Genomic DNA, 6,949 nt, shown 5'->3' on the forward strand with positions numbered 1-6,949 from the left:
ATCCTTTGTTTTGAAACGAACAAGGAAAATTCCTTTAATCGACTCCATGTTACCTGCTGAATGATCTGAACCTATTCAGACTTTCAGAGTACATGGACTAAACAATTGTCTAAATGAACACTAATGAAAGTACAAAATACATTGAGAGGGAGCAGTGTAATTAGGCTATGTTTTTTTGGATTAAAACGAATCTTATCTGAGCTGAACTGAATTTATAGAATCTGAACTGAACTTATAGATCTGAACTTTTCTTAACTTATAGGATCTGAACTGAACTGAACTTATAGGATCTGAACTGAATTTATAGGATCTGAACTGAACTGAACTTATAGGATCTGAACTTAACTGAACTTATAGGATCTGAGCTGAACTTATGGGTCTGATCTGAACTGAACTTATAGGATTTGAAATGAACTTAAATAAGTGTAACACCCCCTCATACCAAGGTACCTTACCAAGGACTACCCTAACATGAAAGGCTGTTACCATCTCGGTTCCCCGAGTTTAGTATATCAAAGTTACAATTTCCAAACAACATTTATTAAAGTATAAAGAGTTAGCGAATACATTATCTCAAATCAACTCAAACTAAAAGTGTAAGAACTTCAATACAACTGAAATCATTGACGGCTAAACTCGTTCAGCGGAAACTAGACTCAAGTGATGTCTCCCATGTGTCCGTCCCATAACTAAACATCCGCATTACTGTCATATCTCGCTCACCATCCCCGAATGGATCACCGCGAGTTTTACAAAACAACAACACGGGGTCAGTTATCGCATAATTCAAATAAGACAAACAAATAATGTAACCGGCTGATCATCCTCCATCCCCGGTCTCCCAATTTCACACATTAACCGACTACACACCGAAGTGTGTAGCCCTGCCAGATTACCCATCGCAATGGGTAATCCTCGCCGCCGATGGTGACCGCAGCCCATCCCCACCTAGTCCGGCTCATCAACGAGCGACTAACAATCCCTTCCCTTAATGTGCACATCCCCTCCCGTGACGGGTTCCACGGAGGGCGAACTAGGGTGTGAAGCCACTCCCCAAGTGACTCCACCACAATCACACATACCACAAAGATCACAAATTGTCACAACACCACTTCCGTCACAACACAGCCACATCACCACCGTCACCATAACACCAACACTTCGATGATCAGCAGACAACAATCATACACAATACAACAAATATCTCAATTCAATTACACAAGAACTGAGTAGGGAAACCCTACCTTTTCGCAATCCGCTTACGCTGCAATCAACCATACAAATGCATAACAATTACCACATCGTCACCTACAACAACAATCATATAGTTCCAATTACTAACTGCAAAACCCCATTTCCCCCAATTCATGAATAAAGACAAACCCTATAATTAATCATCAACAACATAGGGATAAAGACTTACCGGCGAAAGAAACAAAGAATGAATGCACTTGCTATGATCACACACACACAAGGGGAGATTTAGAGAGGATTAGAGCGTCGTTTGAGTGATTAGGTTTTATGAAATGTAATAGGAAACTGTTTTGCGTTTATAAATAACTCTAATCCTTTCTAAATCAATCGCGGAAAAAATATAACCCGTCAGACCGGATACTCGGTCGAGTAAAATGTATACTCGGCCGAGTATCCTCTACTCGGTCGAGTATTCACCATACTCGGCCGAGTATTCCTCGACAGAACCCAAACAAACTACACTCTTGGCACTACTCGGCCGAGTAGGCTCTACTCGATCGAGTACTTAGCTTATAAAATCCGTAGTATTACAGTCTTCCCCCCTTAAAAAGAATTTCGTCCCCGAAATTCCAACCCAACCTATAAAACATGGACACTTAACACTAACTCCACAAACCACTCTTCCTTCCACAACATGGCTCATGATATCGTCTCAACTATAGCATAGGCTCCCAATACTGACTCCATAACATTACCAAAAAACCACAATATAATGTTGCCAACCTTGTCTCACTTCCATAACACTCAATAGCACTCAATCCACAAAAGAAGATCAACCATCAAAACGGAATGTTACATTCTACCATCCTTAAAACGAACTTCGTCCTCGAAGTTTACTCAAACACATAAATATCATCTTCCAACTGTCAAAACTATCGGACACATAATCATCATCATTCAACTGTCAACACTATTGAAATATTCTCTCATTCCTAAACATCGAACTACTACAAGCACGGTCATGACCTTTAATAAAAATCAAAACAAATATCCGTCCTTTATGCTACACCAACACTCTACTTCCAATTATAGTACCATATGCACAACCATCAAAATCTCTTTTATCGCATCCTACTCCTCTTAAGATAAATGTTACGTCCTCGTAACTCACTAATACTAAATCCTAGCTATATCTTCTCATTATCCTCATCACCACCGCATGTCAAAGATAACCACTTATAATCTGAACAGTCGCCATGCATATATCTTAGGCTCTCTTACTTAAACAACTCTCATCCTTCAATTCACTCGTCACATCCCCTAACCTATACCTCAAAATCTTTAACTTAACCCAAAACTTCAACTCTTCCACATTACCGCAACATGACACACCTCTCTATATAAACTATATAAAACTCATATCACCAAAAGCATAACTCACACTCCACACTTGTTACGTACACTCACACTAGATCCTCAAGTTCTTTTCTTTCATTACCGCAAAACTCATACATAACTTAACATGACACCAATTCCCAATATCCCCGCACTTACTATCTCAACAAAAGATTATGAACCACCTGCCGCTTTCAGATCATTACAACACATATTCCACGAATCACTTGCCATGACAATGACTACCGATGCCTCATCTTAAAATAAGATCAAAATTACTGTAACAACTTCTCACAACTGTGTCCCATCAACAGAATATCACTATACCATGACAACAACGAAAACATATACAACTCTCTTTCATATCCTACTCTACTCTCATTCCCAAACTGAAACTGGTAAGAAACATCAACAAACAAAACAACAGTCTACATGTTCAACCAAAACTCACAAGGAACAGCAGCAAATAAAACAACAATCTATGTTTAACTGGTATGCACTTTCGAAACTCGTATCATAATCACCTCACCTACTTCACCACAACCGGTGACGGCATCGCAACACCGCCACCAACAGCCCAGACCGCAGTTCTGATGCAAAAATACCCGCATCACAATACTAAGTACCGTGCAGGATCACCACCCGAGGCACCACAACCACACCGATAGACATCACAACATACACAATCCCATAAACACTGACTCAATATAACATCTCGGACAAGAAAAACTTACTCAAGACTGCTTTACCAGATCACAACACCATATATCGTACGGAATAAATAGACAAGAATCTCATGCATACCATCCATACTTTTTCATGGAATAAACATATATCATGAATACACATGCAAGTATAACCGGTCTTGTCAGACCACCCAAACTATGAATTTTGATCATCATTCCATTAAGTTACCGTATCCAACATATCTTACGAGAACATTCGAGATAACAACATTATAATCAGAACACCCCATACTCCGAGTGCCTTACCGGGACCACTCGGGTATGAAGACATCACCATCTCGGTTGCGCCGAGGTATGATAATCAAATAGACAAAACAGAAACAACATTTATTATAAGTAATTTAATGAATAAGTACAATCCTCGAAACCAAACTGAAAGTACAATACATTATTCCAAACTATCTGTTCTCAACTGAAATGTAAATAAATACTAAACTACCGCGGAAGACTCTATCGTCATGTCGTGGCCATCCCACTATCCCAAAGTATCATCTCTATACTGTTCAATATCCGCTCACCATCCCCGAATGGATCACCGCAGGTTTACAAAACAACACCGGTCAAGTCGACTAATCACACAATCAATATAGATAACAATAATAAAACAAACAGACAAATGAATCACACACACACACACACACCAACTCCCATCATCTCAATCTCGACCGCCCTTTGGACATTACCGCCGATGGGGGACCGCAGCCGTTCCCACCTAAGCCCCGCTCATCGTACGAGCGATAACTCTGTCCATTAATGTGCACATTCCCCTTTCGTGGCGGGTTCCACGAAGGGCGAAACTAGGGCGTGAGATCACTCCCGCAAGTGACCCCACTCAGCCGAGAACGCATCTCGAGAACCATCAACAAACACAACCACAATCACAATCACAATCACAATCATCATATCAAACAACTAACTACAAAGACATCACCAATATCCCATTATGGGACTAATACTGAGTAGGAAATCCTACCTGGAAAGCACAACACGCAGACGGTATCTACAGCTGTCTCAAAACGCCTCTTCTACGAATTCTCCTCCTAACATATAACACATAAAGACTACCAATTACTTACTATTCATAAAACCCCCAAATCCTAAATTAGGGTTTGACCAAACCTAGCAAAACATTATATAAATTATATAAAAAGCTTACCCTCGACGCAAGGAATCCAACGACACGAACTACGATACGAACTGACCGTCTGAACTCCGGGAATTGTCAAGGATGCGATTAGGAAGATGATGATCGCTTTCTCTCTTAAACAGGTTTTAGGTTTTGGTAAAAGTGAATTAAAACAACGACGATTATGTTTAAATACCCTAATCGCATAATTAACAAAACCCGCGAAAAACTCCCCGTAAAACGGGACACTCGATCGAGTACCCAAGGTACTCGATCGAGTATTTCATACTCGATCGAGTGCCCCGACTACTCGATCGAGTGCCCAACAGTCGAAACTATTTTATTCCTCAACTTGCCCATACTCGACAGAGTAAGGGCTACTCGATAGAGTACCCCCAAGACATATAAATACAGTATTACGGTCTTCCCTCCTTAAAAGGAACTTCGTCCCCGAAGTTCAAACCACCACTAAACAAAGGTACTCCCATAAGCCTCCCGACTCGAAGGTCAAACAAAACACGACGTAAAACATGATACTAACCCCAACCTATCCCGACAATCATACCGACACAACATATAAAAGGTGTATATAGAACTCTTAAAAACTCTCGCGATCATCTCCTACCCCCTAAAAGAAACAAGGTTACGTCCCCGTAACCATACATACCAGATCAAAAAGGAAAGGGTAACGCTCTTTCATGATATCCTCCGCCTCCCATGTAGCTTCCTCGGTCTCGTGGTTAGACCAAAGGTTCTTAAGCGTAACTGCGTCTCACAACCCCTAGTCTTTCTAACCTTTCGGTCTAGGATCCGCTTAGGTACCTCAAGATATGATAAAGACTCATCAAGCTCTAAGTTCTCTGCCTCCAACACATGTGACGGGTCACTCACATACTTCCGCAACTGCGATACATGAAACACATTATGCACTCTCTCCAACTTGGCCGGTAAAGCCAAACGATAAGCCACTTCCCCAACTCGCTCTAAGATCTCGTAAGGCCCAATAAACTTCTGACTTAGCTTGCCTTTCTTCCCAAACCTCATAACCCCACGCATAGGAGACACTTTCAGAAGAACCTTGTCCCCAACCTGAAACTCTATGTCCCGACGATGTAGATCTCGCATAACTCTTCTCGTCGATCCCGGGTCGCTCTCATCCGTTCTCGATCATCTTAATCTGTTCCACCATCTCATGTACCATCTCTGGTCCTAAAACCCATTGCCTCAAAGACTATCGTCCCAACAGATCGGACTCCTACATCTCCTTCCATACAAAGCCTCAAACGGTGCCATACCAATACTAGTGTGATAGTTGTTGTTGTAAGAAAACTCTATCAAGTCCAACCTCTGCTCCCAGCTACCACCAAAATCCATCACACAAGCTCGCAACATATCCTCAAGAGTCTTGATTGTTCTCTCGGTCTGCCGTCGGTTGCGGGATGAAATCTTTGTACTCATCTTCAAAGCTGTTCCCAACGATTCCCGCAACTCCTTCCAAAACCTTGATATAAACCTCGCATCTCTGTCGGACACTATGTCCTTAGGGACTCCATGTAACTTAAGCACGTTCTTTCGATAGGCCATAGCCATTGTGCCTCGATCCATGTATCTTTCATTGGAACAAAGTGAGCGACTTGGTCGACGATCCACTATCACCCAAATCATATTGTTACCTTGTTGACTCTTCGGCAAACCCACAATGAAATCCATGGAAATGGATTCCCACTTCCACTCCGGCACCTCCAAAGACTGAACCTTACCTTGTGGTCTTCTCTGTTCCCCTTTAACTCTCTGGCATGTCAAACAACGGGACACAAACTCAGCTGTCTCTTTCTTCATCCCAGGCCACCAAAACGTTTTCTTCAAATCCTTGTAAAGCTTGTCTCCACCCGGATGAACTGAATATGGTGTGCAATGCGCTTCTGTCATGATTGTCTTTTTCAACTCCTCGTCATTAGGAACACACCACCTACCATCAAACCTCAAGCTACCATCTGTATGAATGGAAAACCGGGACACTGTCCCTTTCTCTACTCTAGCTCTCCACTCCACTATTTTAGGATCCAAAGCCTGCTTATCTCGAATATCATCATAAAACTCCATGTGTACTGTCATATCACCCATAGCATCTCCTTTCTGCATCATATGAATCCCAAAGCTCGCTACCTCATCCCTCATCCTCATCAAGGATAGAGCTGTACACAAGGAATGTACACTCTTTCTACTCAAAGCATCAGCAACAACATTGGCCTTCCCTTCATGATAGATGATTTCCATGTCGTAATCACCAATCAGCTCCATCCACCTCCTCTGTCTCATGTTCAACTCCTTCTGCGTGAAGATGTACTTGAGACTCTTGTGATCAGAAAATACCTTAAAGATTGCTCCATAAAGGTAATGTCTCCAAATCTTGAGAGCAAACACCACTGCACCCAACTCCAGATCATGAGTAGGGTAGTTCTCCTCATAAGGCTTCAACTGCCTAGAA

Source organism: Silene latifolia, chromosome Y (genome assembly GCF_048544455.1).
Source record: "Silene latifolia isolate original U9 population chromosome Y, ASM4854445v1, whole genome shotgun sequence".
NCBI lineage: Eukaryota > Viridiplantae > Streptophyta > Magnoliopsida > Caryophyllales > Caryophyllaceae > Silene > Silene latifolia.